Source organism: Eufriesea mexicana, unplaced genomic scaffold, assembly GCF_001483705.2.
Source record: "Eufriesea mexicana isolate 0111107269 unplaced genomic scaffold, ASM148370v2 scaffold2545, whole genome shotgun sequence".
Classification (NCBI taxonomy): Eukaryota; Metazoa; Arthropoda; class Insecta; order Hymenoptera; family Apidae; genus Eufriesea; species Eufriesea mexicana.
The window spans coordinates 423,177-440,766 of record NW_016910608.1 but is presented as its reverse complement, the minus strand read 5'-3'; the positions used below and the strand labels follow the sequence as shown (position 1 = coordinate 440,766).

Below are 17,590 nucleotides of genomic sequence, written 5' to 3'. Positions count from 1 at the left end.
TTTTAGCGGAAATTTTTTATCCGACCGTCTCTCTTTCTTGTCCTTTTCTCGCACTCTGTTTTCTCGTTTTCATTTTCTTTTTCTTTTTTTCAATTTCGTCCGTGGAAGTTGCTCGACGACAGAGCCACTGCAAGATTCACCCGCTGATCTTGTTAGGAGTAATCAAATAGCTGGCGAGAAGTTTCCCGTGTCCTCGAAAATATTTCCCCATTGTTTAATTTCGTTCGTTTTTATTGGAATCAATTTAGAATACATCTGAGAGTTTATTTTTCTCTCACTTTTGTTTTTATTCTAGAAGAAGTATGTGATACGAATGTGATTATGGTATGTAATAACGAGGCAACGTATAGTTTATTATAGTAATTAAATGTATTAAAGTATATAGTACGAATCTAGCGATTTTAAATGAAAGATTGTTTGCCGAACACTGTCCTATTTTCACGATAATAATTTTCTGAATGGAAACGTTCTTCAATCTTCAAAAGCAACCACCGAAAACTCCCGGCCAAGCCGTTAAACGCGCGTTCCAAAAATGCAATTTTACGGCCGCCAATAAAAGTGGGAAAAAGTGCAGTCATCTATAACTCGCGGAAATGTTCGAAAATCGTTCCAGAAATGATCCTTCTCCCCGACACCACCTATAACTTCGAAATCCACGTTTCCTAACACGATTTTTATCCGATCTCTGAACAAAATTTTTATTTTCGAGGAAAACACGTATCAAATATGTAACGAGTATTAAATAACAGAAATACACAAGTTTTTCAATTTCTGGTAACCGATATTTACCAAAAGAAAGATTAAAGTCTGTTATTTAAAATTTTTCAAAGAAAACACGCGTGGAAAATATAACAAATACTGAGTAACAAAGACACCAAAATTTTCCAATTTCTGGTAATCGATATTTCCAAAGAAAAAAAGAAAGACTAGAGACTATTATTTAAAAATTTTCAAGAAAAAAAAGAGGAGGAAAATATAACAAATACTGGGTAACAAAGACATAAATATTTTCGAATTTCTGAGAATCGATATTTCCAAACTTCCGCAAATTTTGCAAATTCTTCCCTAAAGACGCACACAGCAGGTATTTAACACTAGGTTTACGGACGCTATCTGTATACCTATTTCTAAAGACACCTGTCAAATTGACAGGTAAAGGAAACCACGTGCCTTTTTTTTTTAACGATTAGTTTAATTTAAAGACAATTATATATTATATTAATAGTCTTAATATAAGTTAACTAAATCTGTCACCAATGTATAATTGGAGCAACCCTTCTGTCAAATTGACGGGTTCCGTAAATCTAGTGTTAAAGAAACAAAAGGACTAATCCGGAACCCGCTCTCTTCCTCGTACTCGACTTACTCTCCTCCCTCTCTCCGCTCTAATTATCTCATTCAATCGATAAGCGATCGTTTTCCTCGTGCACCGTGGAAAACACCGGTTACTCGGTGCTCAGTCGGTACGTGTTATTCGACGCGATCGAAAGTGGTCGCGTTCGCGGATAAAACGAGAGGGAACGGCTTCCCACACCGGTGCGGGACTTTACGTAACCCGCACCGGCTAGACCAGGGTCGTCGTCGTTGGCCGCGGTGCTAAAGCTCGGCGCACGCCGTGAGAAAAACACGTGGAGTGTGACTGACTCGTTCAAGTTTCCCTCCTTTTCTACCGCGATCGCTATTTATATTTCCGCAAGGCTGCGAGCACGCACCCAGGCATGCGTGCGCGAGTTGCGAAACGATTTATCGTGTCGCGCGGCCTCGTCGCCATTTTTCGCGCGGCAGATGGCGCGACTGAGTTCGGCCGGTCCTTACCACTGGCCGGACGCGTCTCTGAGAGAAACGGTGGACGAGACGATGAGAGGTACGCAAAGACGAACGTGACGAATGATCTATAGGTCAGATTGATTAATATTATTCGTCATTTTTTCGACGCGCAATTTTTAGAAATTAAATCACAGTTCGAAAGACGAAGTAGTACTTCGCGTTATAAATAGAAACATAGTTGCATATACTTATTCAGTTACATTCGATTAGTTTTCGTAGGAATTTTTCTATTCACGGTTCGTTGTCGAGAAATTCCGATAGGTGCACAGTTGCGTCATTTATTGCAGAATCATCCAGGTTTCCTACGAGACTACAACTTGCAAATCATTGGTTACGTAGTTATTTTCCATCGCAAAGGCCTCCCGAGTTTCCAAATAACAATTACGAAAACTTGCACGACAGGATCAGCGCGAATAAAATTCCAAAAAATTCTATATCCACTCTACTCCGAAACCTCGTTTCTTTCAAGCCCCGAGCGCCATCACGATCTATAATTAATCGTCTTATATTTCTCGATACAATTTTCGAGCGAAATCACTAATTTTAACGTAATTAGAAACGCGAAAGTAAGATATTACGAAAGCAGAATATTTATATACAAATATACATATTTCACCGAGTACCCTGCTGATTACATTCACCAGAAATCGCCCTAAATGATTCAACAAACAGCGTACATCGAGGATCTTCTTCGTGTTTCCTGATCTATTTCTATTATTTTCTTTTACCCCATAGACAGACTCCAAGCTCTCGAATTTTTAAAAAATATTCATTCATTCGTTCATATAAATTTATGAAACTGTGTTCGGTTATAAATCCCCGATCTGTGTACGCGATCCAGCAAATACCTGTATCCTTCTGCGACGGAGATTAAGGATGAGCCAAAAGTTGGAAAGGATGGAAGAAACGGTGGACAGCGTTGGCGGGTATGGCGAATTCGTGACGGTGGTCGCGTCGGGGCATCGATCGCGTCTGCTCCAGGGTGGCGGGACGGTCCGGCGCCGGGGTGGCGTCGCGGTAGTGGGGAAAGTGCACTCGGAGTGCAAGCAGACCCTATATGCAATTGGCTGGAAAGCGCATCGCTGGAGGGGATGCTGGCGTGCGAGAGAGAGAGAGAGGTGAGCGAGAGAGGTGAAAGAGGGGTCACGGAAGGGGAAGGCAAGTGCACACACAAAGTAGACATATAGGTCAATGTCGGGACACTCCCGTGCACTGTTTAGCACGACTCACCTACTGACCTACTTGCCTCCTCCTTTTGCGTACTCTGACCAGCCTCTCCTAGCTTCCCGGTCTCTCACGGTCCCAGACACCGAGACAGGTGTTGTATATAGCCTCTCCGTCGACGTTTCCACCCCCGGAATCCGGGGACACCCCCGCAGTCGACTGTGTAACGATTTCGTTTCACTCGCGAGCTCTCTGTCTCCTCGTGTAATCCTCGTGTGACCTATTTCTCTCCGCACTTCCCCATGCTGGCCAACAGGTTTTCTCGGGTATCCAGGCTTCTTCCTTGGGTGAGGTGGAGAGGTGTTACTTCGTGGTGGAGATCGAGTTGTGCCAGGTCCATCTCCTTGGGTCTGTATACGAGTTTTGGGGGACGTTTTGAATGCAAATGAGATAATCACGAATCGGCTAGCATCGTATACTATCGATTATTTAATTTTTGCAACCACAGGATTTATCGCATATTTTCATATTCGAGATATTACCGATTACGTGTTTACCGAAATTAATCTTTCTTTTAAAAAGAATTACGATTTCTTTTATCCGTTTATCTTTTCCGATAAATACGTAAATCGTGTGTTTTGCAAATTCAATTAACGGAATTAAATTTTTCGAAACTCCAACATGCCACGTATTTTCTTACGATATCAGGGATGTTTCGTTGGCAACAATCGATTTGTCTTTTATTTTGTTCGTTTGACTATAATTCTATGATAATAGATTCAGAAGTCAGGTGCAGAAGATTGATTCATCGAAGGGTAATTTTCCTATTTTTCCAGTGTTTTTGTCGAAATCGGAAGACTAATAATAGAGAATAATCACACCTGTTAGGTGCGCAGATGTCTCAGACGAATCGTTTAGGGTGAGCGTCCAAGATTTATGGCTGAGATAATTCATCGATGATTCAGATGCTTTAATCGTATCGCTCATTGCGTTGCATGAACGTTCGTGATTTTTAATTGGTCATTATACAGCTCATTACGAAGTGTGTCAGGAAACGAACAATGTCGTGTTGGTAAGAGTAATCGTATTTACCTTCGATGATTTCTTTGACCAACGAGTTCCAGGTACTCGCGTAGGCGTTTTTCTCTAATGATCCTTCGATGTTGATCTGAATATCGCAGCATTCTGCGGGATCTTTTTATCCAGGCTCGTTCGAAATGTCTCGTTAGTACACTTCCGACTCTGTAGATCTCGATTATTCAGCAGGTTTTTCTCAATCGATTATTTTTCTTCACCTCTAACTTAGTATCTCTACGAGTTTTAAACCTTTGCAGTCGAGGAACGCCTCCCAGTCGCCATTTAATCAAATTCTAAAAATCGATGTTAACCCTTTGCACTCGACGATTTTTTGGCCAAAGAAGGATAGGAGTTCAAAGATTTTCTGTTACAAAGCTGACGATATTTTTCTGAGTAGTAATAAGAAATCGTATAATAATTAACACGTAGAATTTTTTGACTTTGTACACCGTTACATTATCTGAAATTTGACATATTTATGAATATCGAGCCTCGAAATTTTATCAAATAGCGATTGAAGTATTAATCGACATATCAAATTTAAAATTACTCAACGATGCGTGGAATGTCGAAGTAAAATAATTCTACGTCTTAATTTGCATACGACGTTTTATTTACCGTTTTAAAAATATCGTCGACTTTATGGCAGAAAGTCTTCGAATTGCTATTTTTCTGCAACAAAAAAATCGCCGAGTGCAGAGGGTTAATATCTCTTTTGACACCGACTCACTCGTAACATCTGCTGACTTCATCGATCTCGATCTTTTAAGGATCCTCTCTCGATCGGTTATTCTTCGAATTTTCCACCGGATATATGGCCAAACGTCCAAAAAATTCGCGCTGCAGGAGGGGTAGTTGAGAAATATTTGTTACACGTGACGGGTACAGCGCATCCTTCATAATCCTGGCTCATTTGGCTGACCTATATTCGCTTTCAGCGACGAGCACCGCTTTTATTGTCCTCCTGTTCCCGGCACCACGCATTGTTGTTCTATTTTATGCGTTCCCCGCGACAGCGTGAAAAATGATAATGCGTTTTATCCAAATATTTTTTTCCCTTTAATCCGCCTCGTGACATCGATTATTTAAGACTTCGCCTTTATTAATTTTCTCCCATATTATCGCGATAGAAATATTCTCAGAAAATAATTTCCCTCGAGTTACACATCTTCCTGCATAAAATTTTGGAATTTTTGCTCAAAACTTTGGAGTAAAAAAATAAATAATAAACGGAAGAAGAATAAATTCATATAATCAAATGACTCAATCAATAAAGCGAAGCCTAGAATAATTATAATGACGTGAATTATAATTATTATAATGACGCGAAGAAATAAATACATAGAATTCTCTTTTCATCCAAGATAGAGATCAATATCGATATCAATTTTTTCGGAATTAGTAAAAATAAAGTACAGAATTATTTTATCTTCTGTGATGATTCTAGCGTCGATAAAAAGTCATTTTCAAGGAATTTTCACCCAGACACCAAGCTGACCTTGCGGGGTGGAAAAATGATTCATCGTTTAATCCGGAATGCTTCGAATCCTGAAATTTCGCGTTTCTCTGGAACAAAAGAATTCCAACCACGGTCCCTGCGATCCTCTCCCTTTTCACCAGCGCGATGCACGTGTTTTCTCGGGAAATCCGCACTTGACCCAATTTCTGTGGCGTTCGATAGCCGATGGTCCCGCGAAGTTTTCCACGGAAGCCACCGGGGGAAAGCTCGGACGCACGAATCGCGTTTCAGCGTGAAATTGCAGCGGGGAACCTTGACATTCCCGTAAGATCGGCAAATGGAAGCTCGTCACGTAAAGCTCGCTTCCGAGGACCGTGTAACGGGAAATCAACAGCGAGTTCTTCCTCGAGCAGCAGCTTAGAGTTCCTCGCCGTTGAACAAACGCGGTTTCACTCGGTCCCACGAGTTGCTCCGGATGTAACAAGTTGGAGGAACCATTATGGAAATAATCGTAGACGATTGTCCTGAGGAGTTACTTTGGCAAGTGAGCCATTGTGGTTGTTTGCATTCGCTGTGTTGGTCTAGGGTTCCTCGCTTTGTTACTCCTTGGCTCTGGGATTTTGAAATATATCCGAGTGATTATTAATTTTGGGAATGAATCTTTGTACTGATTTGATACTTGATATATATGTATTTCCTTGGATTTTATTTTATCAGTATTTGGATACTTGGTTATTAATTCTAGGGAGAGAAGTGGTACGTGGAATATTATATAATTGAAAATGATATCATTAACCATGGAAATAAATAATGATCTATTTTTCTTGCAAAATTTCACGTCGTTTGATAATGAAAATATAATTAATGAATATTGTATTGAGTATTATGGTAGCAAATAGGGTATGAGAATTCTCGATAGGGGGTCTAGTAACAAATTTGTTACCAGAATATTAATGTACACTTTTTACAGAGTTTTTGTTTTACATGAAGCCAGGATTAATATTTCGTTTCAACTTGTTATATATATATATTTCCTCGTTTTGGGATTTTATTTTGTCAGTATTTGGGTACTTGGTTATTAATCCTAGGGAGTAAAGAAGTGGAGATAGTGGTGCGTGGAATATAGTATAATTGAAAATAATATCATTAACCATGAAAATAAACAATAATCTATTTTTCTTGTAGAATTTCACGTTGTTTAATAATAAAAATATAATTGATGAATATTATACCGAATATTATAATAGCAAATAAGGTATGAGAATTCTCGACAGGGGATCTAGTTACAAATTTGTTACTAGAATATTAATGTGTTCTTTTTACGGAGTTTTTGTTTTACATGAAGCCAAAATTAATATTTCGTTTCATTTTCTGTTACAGGTGAGTCGAGATGTTTTTGCTCGAGTAGAATAGCCTATGGTCTCATGGTGCTTTTTAAGTGAGTAATTATTAATGATTTATTAACGAACTAAAGATGTGGATTTGGGTCAAACGAAGTAGGCCGATAATGCGCGGTAATCGGTAATTTAATAGTTCTCGGAATCTTAATTAATTTCCAACGTACCCTCCCTTTTTTATACACCGCGTTTAATAGAATTTACTCAAGAAACTGCAACCTTGAGATGAACGGCACTTTGAAATTTTCATTAAACCCGAGTCTTTTTTTAAATTCCCCCGACTCGTTGCCATGGAAAAGCGTCGTCACGCATTTAATAACGAAACAAAGATACTTCAACGTGAATAGAGCAGCACTGTCCGGTGAATGGGCTCTAAAGGCAGCGTTTATATTTTTATACCTTCTCGTCACACTTGCCCGACGTAAGAACAAACAATAATTCGCTTTCCGTTAAGCACTTTCTTCGGTTGATTGGCTTACGAGAGAGTGGAACCTTAATGCGGTTATCCTTAACTTGGTCAAGGTTTATTCCATGGTTCGAAGGGAGTGTATGAGGCGATATAGAATAAAAAATAAAAAAAGGAAGGGTGGTGAAGAAGCTCCAGTCGAGCTCCTTTAACTCATTAACCGGGGTCGACGAGTTAATTCGTCAGTGGAAAATGCTTCTTCAGCGCGTGTGATAGGTTAACTCGAAAATCTAACACTGAACACGTCAATTAAACGATTATTATCGTTGCTCTGTACAATACATAATATATTAAGTTAAATTCGTCGAACGATTCTCAAAATTTCGAACACTATATCAGAGTCTAGTATCTGTCACGAAACAAGGATAAAATAGGTATTTCTCTATAGCAACTCCCAAAGAATCATAAGACATTATTGCACCATTCTTATTATACTATCTCACCTTTGACAGTCTACACGAGGATGCCCAATTGGTCTAAAGTATCATCGCAAAATAATTCTGAAGATTTCTTGCATAATGTCTAAACTCATTGTCTGTCACAAAGGAAGAAGAAAATGAAGCGAAAAATCGTAAGGCATAGGGTTAGCAGCATCCCTTGAATGTACCATGTTACCTCTGATAGTCTTTTAGAGGATCTCCGATTTACCCAAAATAGGACCATCCAAGAACTACTCCTAAAGTCTTCAACGTCATACCCAAGCCCAGCACCTGTCACGAAAGAAGTAGACATTTCCGACACAAGGCGAATTACTTGACAGACAGTCGAAAGTGTGACAGAGGCAAGAAGAAGCACCGAGCATCCGTCACAGAGGCGGCACGCTAAATCGGTCATAACTCAACAGGAATTGACTCGAGAACGCTTTTATTGACGCTTCCTCGTTCGCTTTGATAAGCGTCCTGCCATACCAGACATTCGTAACGCTCTTCTCGTTTCGTACCGGTGCCCGAAGAATCGGGCTCGGCCCGTCGTTGCTCGCGAATATACAACTTCTGGATCGGTCTCAAGCGTATCGGGTTGAACGAACTATTTATACGATCGCCTATGAACAAGTTCGTTCCTCGTGGACGGTGAAGAGAGAATTTCAGGAGCGTGGTTGATTCTTCCGTCGCAATGCGGTGGTCACGTACGTTGTCCTTGACTGTTCTCTCTGCCTCTCCCACTCTGACTCGCTGTCTTTCTGGCAGCTCGTTTCAGTCAGTCCCTTCCACCCACACCTGATTGATCATCCTTCCTCTCGTTCCTCGTGAACGAGCATTATTTATAGCGAGATGTAAGTGCATGTGCAGTCGCTTCGGCCTGGCCGATCCGATGCACCCAAGACCAGGCGTTGGCTAGGTTGATGGATCGCTTTCGATGGCCAGGGCTTTTTAGATGGCTCGTCATAGGCTGCGAGGCTTTTTCATGCAACCATAGAGATACAGATGGTACTTCTGATATCCTTTTTCGAGAAACGAGATGGCACATGGGGTACCTAGGGAGGTACTAAGATCGCGAGTGACCTTTAGACTTTTGGATTTGACAGTCTTTAGATTGGTCAGATAAGTTCGACTTATCTATATCGGAGATGGTGACGTCTTGATTAGGCTTTGATCAGGTCATTACATATCAGATGATTAGGTCTTGATACAATGTTAGGTTAGGTCTTTTGATAGGCTTTTTGACACAATGTGGAACGATAGACATGTATTGTGGTCTTTGGTGGTGGCATCCTTTTTATAATAATATTAGGTATGAAATTTTCAGGGGATTCTGTAATGAAATGAAACGTTCAGGTTCGATGCAAGGGATTTAACAGTTCGCTTTGAAGATTGACAGGTGTAAAATATACTAATCGGAGGAACGTGACGTTTGAACTACTAGTTACGGGAACTTTGCAAAATTTACTTTCTAATTTTCAGCGTTCCAATTGTTATTTTTAGAGCAAGAGAAAATACGTAACATCCTCGAAGCGGGATGGCGACGCCATTGTTACGAAACTTTTCTTTCTCGGTACATGGAATTTAACTCTGGTACCCTATTTTTAAGTGGTCCGATTGTGTAAGGCAGTTTGTACTTCCCTGTACTTTAGATTCTACGTTAGTACCCGCGTTACGAACTTTCTTGGACACCGAATGAGGAATCCTAAAGCGATTTCTATCGACCGGTAACTACGCCATTTACATTGACGCAATTTCCCGATGCTGTTGTGCAAAAGGGTACCATTTACAAAAAAAAAAAAAGGAACTTTCACAAAGACCATATCGGAATGGCTTGGTAAAACATTTGCAAACGCGATGGCTACCAATCGCAGACCTACTGCAATCTCACCGAAGACAAAGGCCACTTATCCTAACTCCAAAATACCCGTATTCTTTCACTTGTCCGGAACTCTTTGACGACACACTGCGAATTCACAATGGCCAATTACTACCACGTATAACCACGTTAACCGGTCCGATCGTGACGTATCCGAGGCGTGTTTCGGGCGTAAAAGTTTTCCAGCGTCCTCTCCCCCTCTCCATCCTGCGGATCTTTTCGGGGTACGCGTGTCCAGTCTCCACCGGGTACGTTTCTTCCAACAGAACAGCATCCAACGGCGTTGCCTCGCTGCTTATTAGGTTTCAAGGAACGATTAACCCCGAAAAATTGCGAGCTTTCATGGGTGAACAATGCCAGGGCTGATTGGTACTCGCTTTAGAATTAGAACCCGAATTTTGCATTGTGCAACCGGACCAACAGCGAAACAGCTGCACCACCGTTGCTTTCTTCTGGCCTGCATCAGGCCGACACTCTTTTTTCTCCCTTTCTTTCTCTCTTTCTCCATTCTTTTTTCTCTTTCTCCTCCTTGCCTCGCTTCGACTTCCTCCGCATTCAAGCTACGCTTCCGTCGTATCTTAATCGAATGGACGTTGGTACTGTCTCTCTTTCCTCTTGTCCATTCCTGACGTTTGACGAAGGTACTCCGAGTGCAACTCATCCTTGATACTGCAGCTTCGACTTTGCATTACCGTTTCGTACCGTTTGCGTTGAATTTTAGGTTTATCTGCAAAAGAATTATTTATTTGTAATTTTGGGGACTCTCGATTTCGCATAACTCGAAATCCCTGTAACGCAGAGTCTCTCATGGTACTATCGTATTTAGGTGAATAAGTAAATTGGGTGCTACAGTCGTAATAACGTGATTTGTTTCGGATATGGTTTTAAAGTGAAGTTTGAATTATAATTGTTTCGTGTCGATGCGTTTTATTGAAATTCTTTTGGATGGAAGGACGAATCGATTTCGTTGATTTTTCTCGCGCGTTTGGCAAGCTTTCTAGGGTCCAAAGGACCATACAGCATCCCTGACGACCGAACGAGGGAGAAACCTGTTTCGACGAAGAATGTAAACGGAATATCGGCGAGTCCTGTTAACCTTTCCTCGTCCTACTCACCTGTTCGCAAAAACGAGCAAGGATACTGTTGCTCCGTTCTATGCTAGTACTACTTTTTACGAATGTTCAGGGTCAAAATTATTTTTTACCCTCGATAATTCGGGAAAGTAAATAACATTGAAAAATAATCTCTTTATAGTATACTAAGCAAATTACACGTTCCTAAATGATCCGCCATTACGATCCTAGGGTAGGAAATATTATTTCTAGTAATATTGCCCCTATGCTCAGTGCGGTTTAGCATTTAATGAATTTAATAGGCGCACAAAATTGAAATTGCCGACTCTGCGAAACCCGAAGAATTATCATTTTATCGAAGTTAATGGCCACCGTGTGTCGCCATTTTCATTAAAAGAATTACTCTTTGAAACGTATCATCGATTCTAACTTAACAGTCGTAAACAGACTATTTATAAAGTGGAAAAAAGCGAAAAATCCGCTGGCGAAGAGTAGCATAGGCGCAGCGCGTGTTGCACAACACGCTAGACGCACGAAACGCGCCATAAAACGTGCGCGAAGCCGCAGAACGCAACGGGAGAAGGCTGAGCCAGCGTGCGGAGATTCGTTTCCTCGATCCTCCGTAGCGAGCACATAATAAACTTTAAAGCTGGCAAGACGACTCAAATGCATCCGCGGAGAGTGTGCACGAGCCCGCGCGATAGCGAGTAGGTGGCTAACCTTGACGACCACTTACACGATCGACGCTCGTGCGCGCGCCCGTATAGACGCACACACAGATAGGCCACGCACGAGTTGCAGCAGCGAACACAGACACGCGACGCTGCCGGTATACGCGATACCCGACCGTGTACATATGTATACGGCTTGACTACCGTGCGTCTACATAGGGTGTCGGTTAGCTGGCATATGGGCCAAATGGTTTCGAGAAGAGTGGAAAAACAAAAAGAATCATGGCGGCACTTCCTGAAAAAGCGAGATGGCCGCGAGGACAACGAAACGGGTGTGTCTAGTATGTTGCGGCGAATCGAGGAGGAGGTATTGGAACAGGTGCGGCAGACCGCTCGTGGACGTCCTCCGTTCCACGAAAGGCCGCTGCAAGGATATTTTTTTCAAGTAGTACACACGGTTAACAAAGAAAGCGGAGGCTGCCAGTATAAACAAGTTCAGAGTTAAAAGCGTTCAACGAGTCTCGTTGTCCGTGGCTGCACAGGAACGAAGATTTTTCGCGTGAAATTGGTGCCGGATCGGTTGCACCGTTGATCACGTATCTATAAGAGTGCTCTCCGCGTGCCGCTATTGGCCTGTCGCGAACAAGCTTTATCGACACGCGATATACAAAAGGGAAACGATCGTTCGCGACCCTCTGCTTATCTCCGTCGGTAATCTGGCCGTGTTGTTAATTTATACGCGGTATCGAGCACGCCGCACCGATGGAGAACCGGCTGATCGTTAATTATAATCGTTTCGAGGCGATTCCTCGGTATTTTGTGCGTTTCGATTCGCGTTCGTTTCATCGGCGTGCGCTAAAAATAACCTCTCGTGGCTCGGCGACTCCTTTCGTCGAGACGCGTTTTAAACGCGTCTTTACGAAAATGCGCGTATCTGATTCAGCATCTGGTCGGTGCTCGTTACGAGCGTAACGTAAATCTTCGTTAGAGGTTCCTAGCCGCGGCTTATTTCCCTTATCAGATTCGTTGTTACATGCTCGGTGCCGGAGGTGTATATTTCGGTCACCTGGTAGAATCCCCATGCAAGGCTCGCCGCCGCGCACGCTCGACATTGCAAACCGTTCCCCTCCTCTTCGCTTTCGACGATTTCCCCCACCAGTGTGCCATTGGACGAGCCAGCTCGGGACGACGGAGGGAACCGGAGAGGGGAGGTCGATTCTCCCGTTTCGGCCGTGCACTAGAACTTGACTCCTAAGCTCGACAGTGACGGCGCAAGCTCTATCTGCGTCTTTCTGTCCCTTTTCTTCTCCTTTCTGCTCTTATTCGCATCCATCGTTCTTTTCTCTCTCGTTCTAACATCTCCTCCCTTCCCCCACCACGATCGCATCGCACCAAACTCGCTCGGAGACCTCGAGCGGTAAGGTTACATTTCTATCGTCGAGTATTACACGTTTTTATCGATTACGAATAGCGTACATCGTCGTTCAGGCCACGTTGCTCGTATTCGCGTTACGTAGGCCGAACAGATAGAATGGAAAGTTCGGGGATCACTTTCGCGCTCGCTTTTTATCGTCCCGTTCTTATGCGAATGAATCGCTGACCTACATTTCGTAATCATCGATAACGTAATCGAAATTGCCCTATGAAAAAAATCATACTCGGCGATACGATTACGATTACTGGCACATTATCCGGATAAGTTCGATTGGGAGTCGTTCCTAGTTCCGTGTGCTCGACATTTTCCTCGGCGAAGAAAAGTGCAAGTAGAGACGGAACATTACTCGTCAGGCGGTACTCGCCTGCACTCCTTCCTTCTTCAGCGTCCCCTCTTCCCCTCTTCACAGACCCGCCGCCACCTTTTCGTCCTCCATCGCCTTCTCCTCGTCCTTCACCTCCTCTTGATCCTCTATCGTCCCTCTCTTGCCTCTCCTGTCGCTCTCCCTCCTCTTGCACCCTTCCTCCGTCCTCCCTGTCCCCACCCCGCCTCTCTACCGGCTGCACGCTCACATGCAACGAGCCAGACCGGCCGGCTGGCACTCAGTTGCCTTTAGCGCCGTGCATCTCCGAGTCAGTCAGTCAGTCAGTCAGTCATTGAGTCAGTCAGTCGGTGAGTCGGGTTGACGGTACACGCGTGAGAGGAGGTATCGTCTGTTGTAACTACACTTTTTACTCTCGCTACTCTCCTTCTTCCCCCTTCCTCCCTTTCTCGTTGCGTTCTTTGTCGTTCTATCTCGCGAAATTTATTCGCGTCGCGGGTCATTCGGTCGTGTCGAGTGTGCTGGCCGCATGCTTCTCTATTCGTGGCACGTGTGCAACGCTCTGGACGCGGAGAAAAACGTGCGCTCGTCGCGTGCTTTACCTACGTTTCGTTAAACCGAGCCGAATCGCGACGACTGTCCGTTTCCAGCAAGTTCTAAGCGTGTACCGCGGCACGTGCGTAAGTAAATTGATGCAGAAGTAAATTAATGCAGAAGTATATCGAACGTGTATCAGGGAATCTCCGCGTTACCTGCGAGGTGCAATAACTGTGCTCGTCTTCCTGCGAGGGACTCGTTCGAGAACACGCGTCCCGCCTCTTCCAAGTTGTCCTTCCGAGCAAGCGGTGCAGCAGTGATGAAATTTGAATGCTATTCCGTTCACGCGCGCTACGGCGAAAGGATTGCTTTTGGAATTACAGATGTTGGGAGGAACGGATCATCGTGTCCTCCTTTCGTCAGTGAGAATTTCGACTCTGCGTCCGTATGCAAAGCAGTGCAACAGTGAAGTTCAATGCCAGAAAGGTTCACGTGTTTGTTTTTTCTCGGTACGTGCTGAATCTTAAAATGTGCCGTTTCAAGACGGTCCACTCGCGTGGTTTATCCGCGCTGCGTATAATCATCGATGACGTACCTAGATAAGCGTCTTCTACCCTTCGTTGCGTCCAGGCAGAAAAATTCCCAGAGTTCCTACTAGAGCGCGTTATTGCGGCTGGGTAGCATTCGCGCGTTCGCGGCAACAGTGTAGACACGTTTCTCCTAGGTTAGTAAAAAAGGAATGTCGTTCGTATCGTGTTACTCTTCTTCCTCAAACGCAGTTGTCGTTTCAAAACGCGTCGATCGGATTCTTTTCGCGACGTGCTCTCGTATATGTACGTAAATACGTTTATGCCGGGATGGGAACGCAATTAGTAGTCGACGGTTATATCTAGACTCACGTATCGGCATTTCTGTCGATGTAGAACGTGATTGATGGTTAATTTGGTAGATGGCACTTCCTGAACTTTCCCGCGCGTTCGAGACGTATTTATCCGATCGCCATAGGACGATTCCGATGAAAAACGATGCTCGTGCTACGTCGCGAGTGACGTCACGGATGTTTTGCATTTTCTTTTCAGTGCCAAAGACCGAAGTCGTCGCGACGCTAAAAGTGTCACTGGATGCCACAAACATTATCGATCGCGCAAAGTATATTGTCACAGTGTGTCGTAATCAAACGTGACTTCTGCTGCAGTGACTTTTGCGGCAGCGTGGTACGTCCATTATGCTTGTCCCAAGTGCACGTGCCAAGCGAGCGATCTTTAGCCTCGATTACTCGAAATTCCTCGAATTTCACCATCGTTTCGAGCGTATTATGAAAAATTCGCGGCACAGCGCGTTATTCCGTCTGCTACTCTTACGATATATCCGAGTCATTTATCGAACTAGCTGTCTTATACTTCGCGTCTTTCCTTCCGTGAAAAATGTCGCCATGTATATTCACGAACGCGGACGAATTTGCGCGGATGCGTAACGAATTCTTCTCGAAACCTGCCATTTTCAACGGGGCACTAGTATTGCGAATTTTACCAGAAATGGTACGTAAATAACACATATTGCTTTATTTTATTCCATAAAATTGGAGATTTTTATAATTTCGAAAGTAGACTGTTTTTATTCTATATAAGATCGATTATTTCGGTTCGAATCACGAAATTGATGTTTAAACGATGTATTATTTTTCTACGTATCATGGAAGATAGGTTACGGTACGAGCTTCCAGAAATTTATTATGTTTGTATGTTTGTCCATGGGTGCATTGGTTGGTGTATTCGTGAATCATCGTCCCCTAACTGTGAAAGTGCGCAGTTTCAGCCTACCCTTCTTCCTCTCTTGAATCTTCTACGCGTATTAAGGTTGATCTGTACTGTGACTGCACATTGCAGCGGTTAATTTTTTGTTGCGTTCGAATACGATGCACACACCGAGTTCCTGTTCCGTCGTCTCTTCGGCTTGTAAACAAGTTTACGTGCGCCCTTCGCGTAGTTTTGCATAGTTCGTCGCTCGATATATGTATCGACCTTCCGCTTCGTTAACGCGACAAAGTTGGGAACTAATTCCTTCTTGCTTTACTCACTTCCTACGACTCTTTTATTTTGATCCCGTCAGTTCCGATACGATTTTCTCTAATTTGTTTATTTTTTATTTTCAACAAAAATTAGGGGATAGCGAAGATGACTTTAGTCTTGAAAATGACTTTAGTTGATGTCTCGAGGAATTAGTTCGATCCTGTAAGATCGTTAAATGGTTTCCCAAATTCAGCTTACGTTATGTCTACGTTGTGGTCCAAGGCCACTCGATGAATAGCACATCCAACACGTGAGAAATGGATAACGGGTGTAGCGTGTGTTATCGATTAACTTTCACGCTGCAAATGACAATAACATATCGAGTCGAGTCGCTCTGGATAAATAAATCATACGTGTTTGGGCCCCCTTTGTTTCTGTATGCCTCTCCTTTATTTTAGAAGATAAATCGTTGCCATTGTGCTCTGGCTGCCAATACCTCTTCAAAAACCCACGCAAGCAATTTCGAAACGTCGACAACACATCCCGTTACACGTGCTTTCTATTTTTTCTTCTTTTTTAAATATCGAGTATCGTGTCAGCTAGGAAGCAATTCTCGAATTTAATTATTATCGTAATCGGTGGTAAAACCGTGTAAAAATGCATAGTCAGAATAATTTTCTAATCAACTTGTCGATTACGTAATTCATTAGTCAATTATTTTTCATTGCGATTCTGATTCGAGACAAATAAAGTAATACATATCCATAAGAAGATGAAGTATGACAGTTAGCAGGTTAAAAGATTTGCAAATTCGGTTATCGTTATAGCGATCATGACAAATCTACTTGAAAGTAGCTTTTTGCACTTGCATCCTTGCCCGCGAAACATTAAAAATGTCACATAAATTATTTTTTATTTTCGAGAGGAAGAAAAACATTCTTCTTTAACACAACCTATCATGACCGGGCAAATGACAGGCAGACGAAGAAATAAAATAAGAAAAAATAAAAGAAAGAAATGTTAAGAAACAAAAATTAATTACATCCATGTTAAAAGAAAAATCCCAAAGACAAATGACTCAAGTGACAACGTTAAATAAGAAATTTTTAATTAAAAATTGGAGAAGTATCATAAGCTTCGTCGATTTCCTATTAAATATTTTCCTAGAAATCAGCGAAATTCAATTTTGTGAAATACCGCGCCGTCCGAGTCAGACCGTCCGATTCTACTTACGAAGCACCCGGTACATATCGATTCGCCTTTCTCAGTAGACGCGGTCTGACGTAGCCCCTTCGTCGGGTAACCTTGAACTTCGACCTCGGCTCCGGGGATCGCCATTGGAAATGCGTTTTCCCGCTTTCTTCCTCGTCCACCGCCCACGCGATCTTCCGCCGCGTTCGATCGCTCGAGGGGTGGGAAAAGGCGCGGGAAACGGGGGTGAAAATTCGTCGGTGTCCTCGGTAATGAGAGTCACGAGCGTGTTTCTTTTTCCCGGGTTGGAAAGGTTTACGTAACGATAGTCGGAACTCGGTGCACGGGCCTGCAAGCATTATCGTCCGGCGATGTTACGAAGCGGAGTCGTCAGGCGGATACACGCGACGCCGGGAGAATAGAAGATGCACCGCGGCATGCACGTGGACGTACGCTGCATTTTGCATAATTGGCCTCGCGCGTTACGTAAGCATTGTTTCTCCACGGCGGCGATTGTCGCCGATGCACAGCCAAGGCAATCGCATTTTGCTGCCTACATGCTGTGGTCAAGGTCGCCGTTTGTAACATCGGCGCAAGGAATTCCGGTTACTCCGCGCTGTCTTCCTGCGAGGGGTGGACGTGCTTCTGGGAAATGTGTCTGTTG

The 17,590-nt window shown here is 43.2% G+C and overlaps 1 protein-coding gene across 4 annotated transcripts in view; it reads left to right on the top strand.

Moving 5' to 3' along the window:
* The window catches only part of usp (retinoid X receptor ultraspiracle), a 90,294-nt gene that overhangs the window by 12,497 nt on the left and 60,207 nt on the right, over positions 1 to 17,590 (top strand). For 2 of the 4 annotated variants that reach the window (XM_017903745.1, XM_017903742.1), the window contains exon 1: positions 13,476 to 13,573. The exons of 1 other annotated variant lie outside the window; for it this stretch is intronic. The gene's annotated coding sequence lies outside the window, so the exon portion shown is untranslated. Of the gene's footprint in view, positions 1 to 13,475; positions 13,574 to 13,695; positions 13,870 to 17,590 lie in introns of those variants that run through there. One more of the 4 variants, XM_017903743.1, reaches the window with a different exon arrangement.